This window comes from Scyliorhinus torazame, chromosome 16, assembly GCF_047496885.1.
Source record: "Scyliorhinus torazame isolate Kashiwa2021f chromosome 16, sScyTor2.1, whole genome shotgun sequence".
NCBI classification, from domain to species: Eukaryota; Metazoa; Chordata; class Chondrichthyes; order Carcharhiniformes; family Scyliorhinidae; genus Scyliorhinus; species Scyliorhinus torazame.
In genome coordinates, this window is record NC_092722.1 from 134720719 (window position 1) to 134736425 (window position 15707).

A 15707-nucleotide genomic window follows, 5' to 3' on the forward strand; every position below is an offset into this window, starting at 1 on the left:
CCAAGTGTGAGGCTATCCATTTTGGGAGGAATAACAGCAGAATGGATTATTATTTAAACGGTAAGATGTTAAAACATGCTGCTGTGCAGAGGGACCTGGGTGTGCTGGTGCATGAGTCGCAAAAAGTTGGTGTGCAGGTGCAACAGGTGATTAAGAAGGCTAATCGAGTTTTGTCTTTCATTGCTAGAGGGATGGAGTTCAAGACTAGGGAGGTTATGCTGCAATTGTATAAGGTGTTGGTGAGGCCACATCTGGAGTATTGTGTTCAGTTTTGGTCTCCTTACCTGAGAAAGGACATATTGGCACTGGAGGGAGTGCAGAGGAGATTCACTAGGTTGATCCCCTCAAAATAAGGGGAAGTAGATTTAGGACCGAGTTTAGGAGGAACTTCTTCACCCAAAGGGTTGTGAATCTCTGGAATTCCTTGCCCAGTGAAGCAGTTGAGGCTCCTTATTTAAACGTTTTTAAGAAAAAGATAGATACCTTTCTAAAGAATAAAGGGATTCGGGGATATGGTGTACGGGCCGGAGAGTGGATCTGAGTCCACAAAGATCAGCCATGATCTCATTGAATGGCGGAGCAGGCTCGAGGGGCCAGATGGCCTACTCCTGTTCCTAGTTCTTATGTTCTTATGTATCGGTTACCTGAGTACAGTTCTTTTGTTCTTGGGAAATGGGCCATTAGAATGCAAGCGAGTGGGGGTTTCGATCGCGTCTAGCTATCTGGGTTGCAAAAACACACACAAGCTCTGAGTCTGTCTGGGTTGGCCATAATTCGCATGGTCCTTTGCAGGTGGCCATCTGAGATGGCTACAATACAACTTTGTAAAGTGAACACAATTTACAATATCTACCTTATACTCTACCATTCAGAGTAAATATGTGGGAGCTATAAACTAATAGTCAAACTGTGGTTGGACACACCACATTCCAAACAAGTGACAGATCCACCAAAGAAGATTCCATGGGATTACCATCAACCCCCCGCCCCCCCCCCCCCCCCAACACACCAACACACCAACTGCACATGTACGGCCATTCTTTGGCCAGTACATGTGTGAAATTGAACAAAATGTGCATGCATTTGGTTCCCAGTCTCCGAACTCGGATTTAAACTTAAGGTTAATGTTCTTTTCATTGAGGGTTTGTCAGCACTATCACTGGGTCAATGTCCTGGAAGTCCCTTCCTAACAGCACTGTGGTGAACCTACACCACATGGACAGCAATTGTTCAAGTAGGCAGCTCTTCTTGAGCCAATGAGGGATGAGCGATAAACAATGGCCAAGTCAAGTTATGCCCACATCCCATGAATGAATTTTTAAAAACATGCATAGTAGATTTGACATATGTATTAATATTGTTCAATTTCCCTCTCCCCTCATTGGTGACTGTCTCAAACATTCAACATAAGGGAGGCAGAAATAGATGAGAGAGAATAAAGATCAACTCCCTAGGATAGTTCACTCAGTTAATCTTTGCTGCTGAACACCCTGTTTTCTGTTTCTAATTTATTTTTCTATTTCCAGCTTGCTAAAATCTTTAGAATCGCTTCTGTTACTGGAAAGATTGCTTTAGTCATAAAGCACAGAGGACAATGAGGTTGAAATTTCTTTTAACCAAAAGACCATAAGGTGTAGGGGCAGAAGTAGGCCATTCAGCCCATCAAGTCTGCTCTGCATTAGTGAGATCATAACAGATCTGTTATGATAATCCTCAACTCCACTTTCCCACCTTATCCCCATAACCCTTGATTCCCTGTCTGTCTCAGCCCTGAATATACGGAATGACCCAACCTCTACAACTCTCTGCGGTAAAGTATTCCATGGATTTGCTACCCTCTGAGAGAAGAAATTCCTCCTCATGTCTGTCTTAAATTGGTGAACCCTGAGCCCATTCACTTAACCTTTCTAGACTTTGGGTCATCCTCACCACTTTCCTTCCCATCTATTTTTGTATCATCCACAAACTTGGCAATGGTACATCCACTTCTCTCATCCAAGTCATTAATATACATTGTAAATAACTATGGCCCCAGCATTGATCTCTATGGCATCCCACTAGTTAGTTATAGGTTGCCAACCTGAAAATGCCCCTCTTATGCTAACTCTCTTTTTTATTAGTTAGAGAGGAGCCAATCCCGCAATAGCATGGGTTGTTATCTTATTAAGCAGCCTTTTGTGCAGCACCTAATCGAACGCTTCTTGGAAACCTGTATTTGGGCCTACAATAGGTGATGCTCGTGGATATTGAACAACTCAGATGCATTTCCTTCTGTGGGATTTTCCATGGGATTTAGTCTCGCAGAGGTGTGAGTGCTACCACTGAAAAACAGCTGACACATAGCAAAGTTTGCTTTCAGTATTTCTTTCCGGTTCAAAGAATTTCACTTTTATTGTGGCTCATATGAAAAGAGATTTTTAATATTTCTACATTATCAAATGCCACAAAGTGGCTCCGCCCTTACTACACAACAATAAGTGGAAGATGGCCACACCCTATTCGCCAATTGTTTCTTTTACAATCGGCTCCTTCATTCAATATCAGTACACTTAGCAAATTTGTTTCTTTGTCCTATTTTAACAGGCACTAATTGATTTAAGTTTGTTTTTACTGACAGCAAGCACAACACAAACATCAACAGGTTTACAAATATTATAGAAGAAAAACAATTAACTGTATCTGTCTGAGGGGGTATGTGACTTCCCTCCCGACAGTGAATCAGATACCGGGTTTAATATTCAAGAGATGTTGGTTGTTTTGCTCAAACCCTCACTGTTAGCACCCTTTCGGATCCTCGTGCTCCTCAAAACTGCCAACATTGACCCTGATGGCTATCTGCCCTCACAGCCTTTGTCGTGCCTGTTTGTGGTGGTGGGGGTGGGGGGTGGGGGGGGGGGAGGCAGTGTCTCCTGGTTCCCTGTGGATATGAGACCTCTGTCCTCCTATCTAACCTTTGTATCAAGGCCTCAAATGCTATGTCAGAGGATCTTTCAGTGCTAGTGCACCATTTGTCAGTACTTTTTCTGCTTGGACTCCTCCAGAGCCAATTCCCATACCTGCCCCAGTCAAAAAGCATCTCTCTAGTAAAGCAGTGTAGGGTAGCTTGAATGGTAGCATTGTGGATAGCACAATTGCTTCACAGCTCCAGGGTCCCAAGTTCGATTCCGGCTTGGGTCACTGTCTGTGCGGAGTCTGCACATCCTCCCCGTGTGTGCGTGGGTTTCCTCCGGGTGCTCCAGTTTCCTCCCACAGTCCAAAGATGTGCAGGTTAGGTGGATTGGCCATGCTAAATTGCCCTTAGTGTCCAAAATTGCCCTTAGTGTTGGGTGGGGTTACTGGGTTATGGGGATAGGGTGGAGGTGTGGAACTTGGGTAGGGTGCTCTTTCCAAGAGCCGGTGCAGACTCGATGGGCCGAATGCCCTCCTTCTGCACTGTAAATTCTATGAAAATTTGTGCTGGCATCTCACAATTCTGACCCCCGCTTGGTTAGAAGAACAGTTGGTTGCTCACTCCCATCAATGTAATGAGTAGGCAATGCAAAGTTTGCATGATACCGACATTGTTTAGTGCAGATCCAAGTTAATTGCTATTAAAGCCTTGTCAGACTCATTGAATTTTGCACCACTTTATTTTTATACTCTAACTCCCTTGCAATAAAGGCTTTCATACCATTTGCTTTTCTAATAATTTGCCGTTAACTACCAGCCCTCACGGCGAGTTTAAAATTACTTTGCAAATAGAGCAATTTCTTGAAACTCGTGGAGCGTTTGAGGGAGAGCTACAGTTTTTCAATGCTAACTGTGCAGTGGCACAAATTGTCCAGTAGATTGTGCTGACTCCTGGGGCGGGATTCTCCGCAATCGGCACGATGTCCGCCGACCGGCACCAATAATGGCGCGAATCAGTCCGGCATCGCGCCGCCCCAAAGGTGCGGAAGTCTCCACATCTTGGGGGGCCGAGCCCTCACCTTGAGGGGCTAGGCCCACGCCGGACTGATTTCCGCTCCGCCAGCTGGCGGGAAAGGCTTTTGGTGCCCCGCCAGCTGGCACGGAAATGACTTTGCCGTGCGGCGCATGCACGGGAGCGTCAGCGGCCGCTCACGGCATCCCCGCGCATGCGCAGTGGAGGGGGTCTCTTCTGCCTCTGCCATAGTGGAGACCATGGCGAAGGCGGAATGAAAAGAGTGCCCCCACGGCACAGGCCCGCCCGTGGATCGGTGGGCCCCGATCGCGGGCCAGGCCACCGTGGGGGCACCCCCCGAGGCCAGATCGCCCCGCGCCCCCCCCCCCAGGACCCCGGAGTCCGCCCACGCCGCCTTGTCCCGCCGGTAAGAGAGGTGGTTTGATTCTCGCCGGCAGGACAGGCATTCCAGCAGCGGGACTTCGGCCCATCGCGGGCCAGAGAATCGCGGGGGGTGGGGGGGGTGGGGGGGGGGGGGGCGCCAACCGGTGTGGCACGATTCCCACCCCCACCGAATATCCGGTGCCGGAGAATTCGGCAACCGGCGGTGGCGAGATTCATGCCAGCCCCCGGCGATTCTCAGACCCGGCGGGGGGGTTCGGAGAATCCCGCCCCTGATCAGAAGCTGCATTACAATTCATACATCAATAATGGTGAGCACCATCAAACTCTTTGTTATTTTGGCAGCAAAGTCTGGGCCAAGATAATATACATTTAGACTATTGGAGTAATGTTTCTGATGATCAGACAGTTCAGGATCTGCCTTACAGTAGGGGTGAGAACATTTTGTAGAATTGTAGCTGGCTTGCTCGAGGCTGCACACTGCAAACAGAATTGGTAGAGATAAGGAGCAACTGCAACGAGTTGGAGGATGAGGATGAAATAGGCCCAGTGCAGAGAGCCTAGCATGAGTGGAAAGTTGCTGGTGAGGCAGAATATGATCAACAATTTTTCCACAGTGTGATCTTCCTGTTTTGTTCCGCACAACGAGGCAGTCTAAAACACTTGCATTTCCCAGCTCCCATTTCAAATAATGTTGATTCTTAACTGTGGTGTTCTTGAAATCCTTGAAGACATCCTTGAAATTCTGTTGCTTACCTACCTTGAACTATTGTGGATCCAGCTTTCCTTGCCTGAGTGAGAAACAGTCTGCCTATTCCAGCTGTGGGAAGCTATTTACTTGTTTAAGATCCTCCTGTCACTTTGATAGAGGTAGGTGTTGGCATTGGAATTAACAGTGGCTCGAGATCAATTGACCTGTCACTCTTTTGTCATGTATGCCCCAGGTGAAGGGCAATTCTTCGGTTTGCCACTGCCCTAAACAAACCACGGCTGATATGCTTCAGTGAAGTCTGTGAATCCTTTGTACTTTGCCTCCCAGTGCTGAAGCTAGCAGTTATAATCTCATAGAGTTTGGACATCAATGCTGAGCTACAATCAGCAAGAACATGCCTAAAAGTTATGACTAAGTGTTGTTTACCCTGCCTTTCTGAGGTCATCGATGGTGTATCTTTTTGCCAACAACAGTTCACAAAGGCCCGCCCCCGGTGCTCCACCCCCGATGGGCCAACTTCCCGACGACGTCGGTCATGTGTCCTCTCACTTTTCGTAAACCTGCTGTGGAGGTGGCGGACTGTGTCCAGCGCCTCCACAGTCAGGAGGGGAGCCATTCTGCTGGCAGGGGGGGCTCTGGCGGGACTGGTGGTGGGTGGTGAGAGAGGTTACGGGGTGCAGTTTTTGGCAGGCCGAGGCCCTGCGCGGCCGATGACATGTTGTACGGCGCGGCCACCACCACACAGCCACGGACCTGGCCTCTTGCGTCCGTATCAGCAGGTAAAGCCGGGGGCTTTACGAGGCGTGGCTGCTAGCCCCCCACCGGACAGCGCATCGATGCGGGCGCGGTGCCATCGATTTGGTTGTAAGACCAGACGCATCCTCCGGACATAGCCGTAGAATCGGAGAATCCAGCCTATAGTGTCAGAAGGATGTCATTCAGCCCATCAAGTCTGCACGACCCTCCGAAAGGGCACCTACTTAAGACCACTCCCCCGCCCAATTCCTGTGTACCTGTAACCCCATCTAACCTGCATATTTTTGGGCAATGAGGGCAGTTTAGCATGGCCATGCCACCTAATTTCAAGATTTCGATAAAAAACAGAGCTTGACTGAGAGAACGCAATCAATGCAGCAGAATTTCTGCCCTGAATTGGTTGTTGAGCTATTTTGTAGAAGGAGTTTGTTTTGTAAATACCTCCTTAGCTTTTCTCATGACCAAGCTGTGTTTTCTTGCAGCCAACAACTGTATTTGGAAAGTCATTGTGACAGGATTTTGGGTTTGAATCCAGTCACAAGACAACCCTCTCATTCTGTCGGAAATGATCCGATGGTGCTGTGCTGAAGACACAGGAGCACTGGCTGATATTTATCTGGGAAATGCAGCTTGGGTACGATACCTTCATTTTCTGCAGCATTTATTAGGATCTGCGTTCTGTGTGGAATTCTAGTTCAGGACCAGAGATTGTCAATAGTGAGAGAATAATGGTCTCTACAAAAGGATGACATCTCGATTCTGTTCCCTCCAGATTTTGTTTTTCTTTATGAAGAGGGGGTGGAGGAATTAACTTACAGGCAATATGTGCAGACTGGGTGAGAATTTGAAAACCTGTTCAGTCCAGAATAAGGAAGATTGGAATGTAGGAACAGAAGCTAACTATTCTTCCTCACATCTGTTCTGCTATTTAATGAGATCATGACTGGTCTGCATTTTAATTCCATCTACTCACCATCATTTTAGAAAACTTAAAACACTTACTAAACAAAGCTATCAGCTTCAGTTTGGAAAATGCCTGATGCCGCCCCTCCCTCCCCCACAGCTTGAACAGTTGTTTGTGGGAGGGAGTTCAATATGTCCACCATTCCACTAGAATGACAGGGGGTTGGGCACCTAAGCCGGGTGACAAGGGAAAGAGAAACAAGGCCAGGAATAAAAGAAAACAGATACAGGCAAAAGCAGTAGACAGGTGTTATGCGCCAGGGCTTAGAAACGCCAAAGTTCACCTGACCTATAACTTTAATGTTGAATTTGGCTAGGATGAGCACAAAGGCGTACACTGCAGGTGTGATTCATCAAACTTCCTCGACTCTTTAGACTCTAAGAATATAGTTAACATAATATATATATATATATATATATATAAACACACCGCAAGGATTTGGTATCAATTACAAACATAAAGACACCACACAGCTACAGTAATCTTTGAATAACACTTAATGAATTCCCTCTTAGCTGTTCCAATTCAATAACAAAATCCAATTTCACCATAACCCCTATTCAAGGGCGTGGCCCAGCACACTGCATTCTCACTTGAATGGGACTGGTCCTTTTCCTGACATTCTGATCCAGTTCCAAATAGCAGATTCAAACTCCTTCCGGAAAACAACTATACCTTTAACGTTACCAAGGCAGTTAGCCACAACCAAAGGACTTTTTACTGGATCAGCTTTTAAAATGGAAACAGAGAAAGCACTTCTTCTTCCTTCTGCAGCCCAAAGCAGTGAAACTGAAACTGAAACCCCGTCTCACCTCACAGCCACAGCCCAATGTGCTACAAGTCACATGATAAGAGACTAAACCTTTCTTAAAGGGACACTCACATAACACAGGGTAATCAAGGGCGAGAGGCAAAGAGGGCCACAGTAAAAAGGAAAGTTAGGATGATTAAAAATGAAGCATTCGAAATAAGGTAGATGGACTAACAGTGTAAATCAAGGTAAATGAATATGATCTCATAGCCATTACGGAGATCAGGAGTGGGATTCTCTGACCCCCCGCCGGGCCGGAGAATCGCCGGGGGGGGGGGGGGGTGTCGGTTCTTCGGCGGGGAAGGGAATCACGCCGCGCAAGTCGAGGGCCGTTGGCAGTGGCCCCCCAGGTGATTCTCCGGCTTGTGATGGGCCGAGTGGCCGCCCGTTTTCAGCTGGTCCCTCCGGCGTAAATTAGACCAGGTCCTTACCTGCGGAATCTGGCTCTGCGGGCGGCCTGTGGAGTCTTCGGGGAGGGCATGGGGGTATCTGGCCCCGAGGAGGGGCCCCCACGGTGGCCTGGCCCGTGATCGGGGCCCTCCGATCCACGGGCGGGCCTGTGGTGTGGGGGCACTCTTTCCCTCCGCACCGGCCGGTGTAACGGTCCGCCATGGCCGGGGTGGAGAAGAATCACCCTGCTCATGCGCTGGGATGACGTCAGTACATGCTGGCACACCAGCACATGCGGCAACTTGTGCCGGCCGGCGGAGGTCCTTTTGTGCCGGTTGCCGCGGAGCCATGCCCTTCGGCACCGGCTGGCGCGCGCCAAACCTGCCGTCGCCGTCCTAGCCCCTGAAGGTGCGGAGGATTCCGCCCCTTCTGGGCGGCCCGATGCCAGAGTAGTTCACGCCACTCCTCGACACCGGTACGGCCGACCCTGCCGGATAGCGGAGATTCCTGCCCCTGGATACGAGAAGATCAAAACTGAAACCTGAATAATCAGGGATATTTGACGTTTCGATTCGGGGGGAGGGGGAGAACAAGATGGTGGAGTAGCACTCCTAATAAGAGATTAAATGAGGACAGTTGTGAGACACGATCTAGACTCAGATGATGTGGAGTCCCAAAGGTCAGCCAGTTGGCATAAGTGGGCCCCGGGGAAAAAAGTTTGAAAAACACTGGCAGAAACACTGCAAGCAATGGTTTGAGTGAGGTTGCGCGGTTTTTTTGAAGGCAAGTAGTTGGGGGGGTGGGGATGACCTTTGCAGCAAACTACCCAGCCTTCAGAACAGCAACCACGACACCACACAACCATGCCATGGCAATCTCTGCAAAACGTGCCAGATCATCGACATGGATACCACCATTACACGTGAGAACACCACCCATCAGGTATGCAGTACATACTTGTGCAACTCGGCCAACGTTATCTATCTCATACGCTGCAGGAAAGGATGTCCCGAAGCGTGGTACATTGGCGAGGCCATGCAGATGCTGCGACAACGGATGAACGGACATCGCGCGACAATCGCCAGGCAGGAATGTTCCCTTCCAGTCGGGGAACACTTCAGCAGTCGAGGGCATTCAGCCTCTGATGTGCGGGTAAGCGTTCTCCAAGGCGGCCTTCAGGACGCGTGACAACTCAATATCGCCGAGCAGAAATGCATAGCCAAGTTCCGCACACACGAGTACGGCCTCAACCGGGAACTTGGATTCATGTCGCATTACATTCATCCCCCACCATCTGGCCTGGGCTTGCGAAACCTTACCAACTGTCTGGGTTTGAGACAATTCACACCTCTTTAATCTGGGATTACCCCTCTCTGGATCTGTAAAGACTTAATTACCTGCAAATGCTCACATTCAAAATATCGTCTTGCATCTTTGACTTTGTCTATGTATAAAGATGTTTCTGGAACCTACCTCTTCATTCACCTGAGGAAGGAACTGTGCCCCGAAAGCTAGTGATTCAAAACTAACCTGTTGGACTTTAACCTGGTGTTGTAAAACTTCTTACTATAAAATAGTAGACAGCATAAGGCATTGTACTCAGGTGAAGTGATTTTGTCATGGCAGATTAGGTCTTGGTGCTTTAAATTCTATCATAATAAACTTGCTGGGTCCCCTAAATGCTGACCAATGGTTGTTGGGAACATGTTTGGGAAGTTCAGGGTCAGTACAGGGCTGGTCAGTGTGCTGTACAAAGGTGTCTATACATTGAATTTCTTTTGGTGCCGTTTTCCAGTCTACATGAAACATTGCCTGCATTATCAATCAATATGTTACCATTTAATACTGACCCTACCAGAATTTGCAGGGTCAAGTTCCACTTTGTGCACATCCCCTGTCCCTACATGCACTCTGTCGTGGAAATAACAAAGTCAGATACTTCGAGTTTCGCTTAAGATCATTTATTTTGAACACGAATCATGGAGGGGTTGCACCCCCCAATCTTATCCACCTTTCCTTACCCCTTCTCCCCTTTGCTTCCCCCTTCCCCTCCCCCCACATCTCCATCTGTCACAGTTTAGCCTCTGATGTTAGTTTCTCTGCAGTCTGGCCTTTCACACCTTTTGTTCTCTCTGGGGACTGGGTAACAGTTGTTTTCCAAAGCCCCTCCACTTCCCATATCTGGACACAAATTGTCCAGGCTTATGTCTATCATTCTGGTGGTTCATGCACCAACCTGACCAGCCTCCACAATATCAGATCCCAACTGCACCAATCGTGCCGGTGCTACCAATGTAGAGAGATCTTGCAATTGTGTCGATCTAGTTTCCGTTCCCCCTGACAACGTTTGACTTCTAATGTGTGAGCAGATCCTCTACCCTCAAATACTCAGAAGAGTTTTAGGGGACACTCCACCATTTTCAGGGCGTCCCAATGGTCTCACACCAGGGTTAGGGAAGGAGAACAGTGAACGTCATAGAAATTCAGCCACATGAATTTGGATTCAATGGTCTATCAGCAGAATAGGACATTTCCTGACATATTTTTTGAAGATTATCATGATAAGCAAAGACCTTTAGAAGTTTTTATGTTCTTTTATAAGAAAGCCGATAATAATAGGATTAGAACTGATACAGGTAAGAGTCTCAAAACCTCCTGGAGGACCTGCGGGAGAATGGACATGTGGTCAGTGGGAGGGATGGCTCGGTCAGAAAGTCAATAACAACTCACGTTTGACAGGTCCGTTGGCTGGGGCCCCGTGGTTCCGTACCTCCACCCCTATCCCACATGATGAGGATATCCTTGCCATCCTGGGCAAAGAAGAGCAAATATTGAATGGAAGTAAATATTTAGTTGCATGGGGCAAAGGTGCTGTTTGTCATGTGAACTACATGTTGAGAGGTGGAATCACTTTCTGTAGTTGATGAAGGATCACTTGTGCACTCTTTGGATGCTTCAGCGGGGAATCCTGCCACACTGAAAATTGTTTTATCCATTCAAGCAGCTGCTAGCTGACCATGGGAAAGCAAGGAACATCGAGATCCAGTGAACAAAGCACCTGTGCCTTGGTTTACACCTCTGCACAAAAGAGTTCTTTCGCAGAGCATTTAAGGTGACTCTGGGGAAATTGGGAGGTAACTCCAATTGAAGCATTTGGCTTTTGCAGCGAATTGAGCCTCCACAGGCAAAGGGTGAAATTGGTCTTGGGGGAATAGTGCAAAACAGGAGATAGTAAACTGGAAACCTGCTTCAGAGGTACACCTTACCTGATTTTCTTTTCCACTGTCTTCACCATGCTCGGGAATTTTTCCTTTATAATCTGCTCATTTCTTTAATATCTTTAAAGTTAGAATAGAATTCTTTTAATAGGAATATTTAACTATTCTCAACTAGTGACGAATTCTCGGTGACAAGAGGGAATTGAGGTGCTTTGGTACATTGCAATTCATAGGACCATAAGACCATAAGACATAGGAGCGGAAGTAAGGCCATTCGGCCCATCGAATCCACTCCACCATTCAATCATGGCTGATTTCAACTCCATTTACCCGCTCTCTCTCCATAGCCCTTAATTCCTCGAGAAATCAAGAATTTATCAACTAAAGTACGGATTAGAGCTGTGCAAAGAAAAGGTAAACTATCAGAATGTGACCATAGTTTGCCCCTTGTACTGTCAGATTCATTGATACAGAGCACGATTCTCACCAAGAATTTCGAGGTTCGTTTCTACCTGTTTTTCAGGGAGTTTCCCACCGGCTCTGCCAGCGAGTTCCCCACCGCTTTTCAGTGACATTTAAGTCACTTTTTGGGATCCTGGGGAGTTTTTCACCGGTTTAGCCCATATTTAGGGCGGGGTTCTCTGGAAAGCGAGGCCGGCAACGCTGTTCAACGCTAATTGGGCCACTTAACGAGGCCCCAAGGGCTTCTCGTCACAAACAAAGGCTCACCAGCCAATTCGCAGGGACTGCGCTCACCAGCCCCCCGCTAACAACGTCGAGCAGCATTAAGCAACACTTGCTCTGCCAACCCCAGAAAGCACGCAACAATGGCGCCGAGGAGACCGGCCCCAGGATTCGGTGATGCAGATCTGGGGAGGCTCCTGGATGCTATGGAGGCTAAGATAGATGTCTTGTTCCCCCAAGAATACTGGAGGGTCAGCCATAGGACAGTCACTGCTGCCTAGGATGAGGAGGCGGAGACTGTGAGCGCCGGGAGTGTGACCAGGTGGACTGGCCTCTAGTGCCGGAAAAAGGTCAACGACCTACACCGGGTGGCAGCATGAGGGAGTAGACACCAATGGCCACCACCCCCCCCCCTCTCCCGACCCCTGGGATCTTTCCGCGACCACGCGAGCATCCATCCCCCAACTCTCCATGCGACATCCCAACCCTCGCTCTACCCCCTCAACCCTCCCTTCACACCCCCCTCCCATCACTGTGAACCACACATATGGCTAATGAAGCCCTCTCTGTGTCTCCACAGGGAAAGCTCTCCCATAATCACCGAGAGAGGGCCCAAACTGGCAATGTTGTGCCGGACATAAGAATCCTCAGCACTTTCGAGGAGCGGGCCCTGGAGGCGACTGGGGTGGCCGAGGACAGAGTGGTCACCAATGCGGAGGCTGGCAGAGGGCGCAGAAGTAAGGAACCACGGAGCCCCAGCCAAAGGACCTGTCAAACGTGAGTTGTTATTGCCTTGATGAGGTTCTGCGGGACATGTCCCTCTCTCAGATTGGAATGGCCGAGGCACTGTGGAGCTTGTCCCATTCGCAGGTGGGCATTGCTGAGGCACTGCAGAGCATGTCCCAATCACTGAGGAGCATTACCGAGGGCAGCGACACAATGGCATGGACCATGGGGAACCGCCAGGGTTGGCAGAGCCAGATGATGCAGGGGCAGCCGGGGCTCAAACCAGCTGCCCCTCCGTCCCATGGTGAACTCCAGGGTATTTTGGCCACTGAGCAGGAGGAGGGGGCATTGGGTGGCTACCCGGACCCAACCCATGGAGTAGCAATGGTGGCCACCAGCTCCCCCGAATTCCACCCCTCTGATGAGGCTGCATCTCACAGCCAGCACATGGGACAGGGCGGAACGATTGTGCATGTGCCGACAAGTGAGCCGGGGCCCTTCGGCCCCAGGGGCCACCCACCAGGGGCACCGAAGGCCGCGGGTTGTGGTAAGCAGCTGACTGCCTCCACCTCTAATGTGCATCCTGGGGATACACCTCGACGTAGCAGTGGAGATAGGAGGGCCAAACACATCGAGGATCACTGAGGGAGGGGGAGGGGATAGGTAGGGGATAGGGGGGGTTGGGGGAGGGGAGCGGGACCATCAGGAAAGTGGAGAATTGTTACACACAATAAATACCTTTGTGCATAACTAGGGTGGTGCCTCAGTCACTTGCCTCCACAATGAGGGCTGACCTCCGAACCCTTGGCCCATCACTCCAGGCATCTTCCCCTCCCCGTTGCACTCATCCGTCCTCCGGCCGTGGACATGTCCCCCGAGCTGTGTCCCACCCCCTGGGTGTTCTGATGGAGGCTGCTGCGTGTGTGGTGTTGCGTCCCGCAGTGTTCAAGTACAGTGTCCCGGCATCAAGGTGTGATTGTGAGGCTAGGCAATGAACTGCACATTGCAAATGGCCCACCTACCCACAGGAATCCACTTGGGCTGTGTGAAGTGCTCAGTTAACCACGATTGCCAATTCCCTATTAGCAATAGCCTTCACTCACATGGAGAGAGGCTTGGCAGTCGGTGGGGGTTATGGATGTTCAGTGGGGCAAAGGGGCAGGAGCTGTTGTTGCCCCACAATGGGTACACATGTTCCAGGGGTTAGCATACTGGTGCCGTGCATAGTTATCCCCCGGTTGCCCCCCCCCCCCCAGCGCCTCTACAGTCCCATGGCAGCCCAACGCTGTGGAGCGTCCCCCACCCCCCCACCGAGCAGTGGGGTGGCAAGTCTAGCACCCCCGGGCCCGCTGTCTGTGAGCAAAGATGTTTACTCACCTCCCCGGCTCCCCACAGAAGCCCTTCCGCCATGTTAAAGTTTTTCTAAAGGAGTACTAATCGGCAGCAGCATTAGCACTTGCTGGGGAGGCCGCTGAATGATGGGGGGGCCATTGGATCTGGAGTCGCTTCCGTTAATTGTATGGAAATAGGGCTTAAGTGGTGATAATTAGTTTCTTGCCACGCTAGGGCGAGATCCCGATTTCGACTACGGGAGTGGGCCTGTTGCATCGCAAACTGTTTGGCGCCTGGCGCGGTTCTCATTTTCGGCCTCTGCTGCTATTCACCGATCTTGTTTCACTCAAGCGATAACATCACAAAGCCAGAGAATCGTGCCCTTAAAATTTCTTTTAGCACTGGGGAGCTGAACTCAAAGATCGGGTTGTCATTTTGAAAGGGTGCCCCGATCTCTCAGTGAGTTTGTCCCACCACCCTTGGGAAATGTCACTCCCCACTCACGTGGCACTACCCCACACCTCCCAAGCGAGGACACCCCGCTAAGGGGTCCCTGGGGGCCACCCTCTTCAGGCCGCCCCCCTCCCAAAACCCTCATACTTCCAAATAACAATGTTAGGCCAGAACTGAAGAACATAGATTGGGGGCGGATGTTTGGGGGTAAATCAACATCTGACATGTGGGAGGCTTTCGAATGTCAGTTGAAAGGAATTCAGGACCGACATGTTCCTGTGAGGAAGAAGGATAAATATGGCAAATTTCGCGATCCTTGGATAACGAGGGATATTGTAGGCCTCGTCAAAAAGAAAAAGCAAGCATTTGACAGGGCTAGAAGGCTGGGAACAGACGAAGCCTGTGTGGAATATAAGGAAAGTAGGGAGGAACTGAAGCAAGGAATCATGAGGGCTAAAAGGGGTCACAAAAAGTCAGTGGCAAATAGAGTTAAGGAAAATCCCAAGGCTTTTTACACGTACATAAAAAGCAAGAGGGTAGCCAGGGAAAGGGTTGGCCCACTGATGGACAGGAGAGGGAATCTATGTGTGGAGCCAGAGGAAATGGGCGAGGTACTAAATTAATACTTTGCATCAGTATTCACTAAAGAGAAGGAATTGGTGGATATTGAGTCTGGAGAAGGGTGTGTAGATAGCCTGGGTCACATTGAGATCCAAAAGGACGAGGTGTTGGGCGTCTTGAAAAAATTAAGGTGGATAAGTCCCCAGGGCCTGATGGGATCTACCCCAGAATACTGAAGGAGGCAAGAAAGGAAATTGCTGAGGCCTTGACCGAAATCTTCAGATCCTCACTGTCTTCAGGTGATGTCCCGGAGGACTGGAGAATTGCCAATGTTGTTCCTTTGTTTAAGAAGGTCAGTGGTAGGGAAATTACTGGAGAGAATTCTTCGAGACAGGATCTACTCCCATTTGGAAGCAAGGGGTCGTATTAGCGAGAGGCAGCATGGTTTTGTGAAGGGAGGTCGGGTCTCACTAACTTGATAACATTTTTCAAGGAGGTCACAAAGATGATTGTTGTAGGTAGGGCAGTTGATGTTGTCTATATGGACTTCAGTAAGGCCTTTGATAAGGTCCCTCATGGCAGACTGGTACAAAAGGTGAAGTCACATGGGATCAGAGGTCAGCTGGCAAGATGGATACAGAACTGGCTAGGTCATAGAAAGCAGAGAGTAGCAATGGAAAGGTGCTTTTCTGATTGGAGGGCTGTGACTAGTGGTGTTCCGCAGGGATCAGTGCTGGGACCTTTGCTGTTTGTAGTATATATCAATGATATGGAGGAAAATGTAACTGGTATGATTA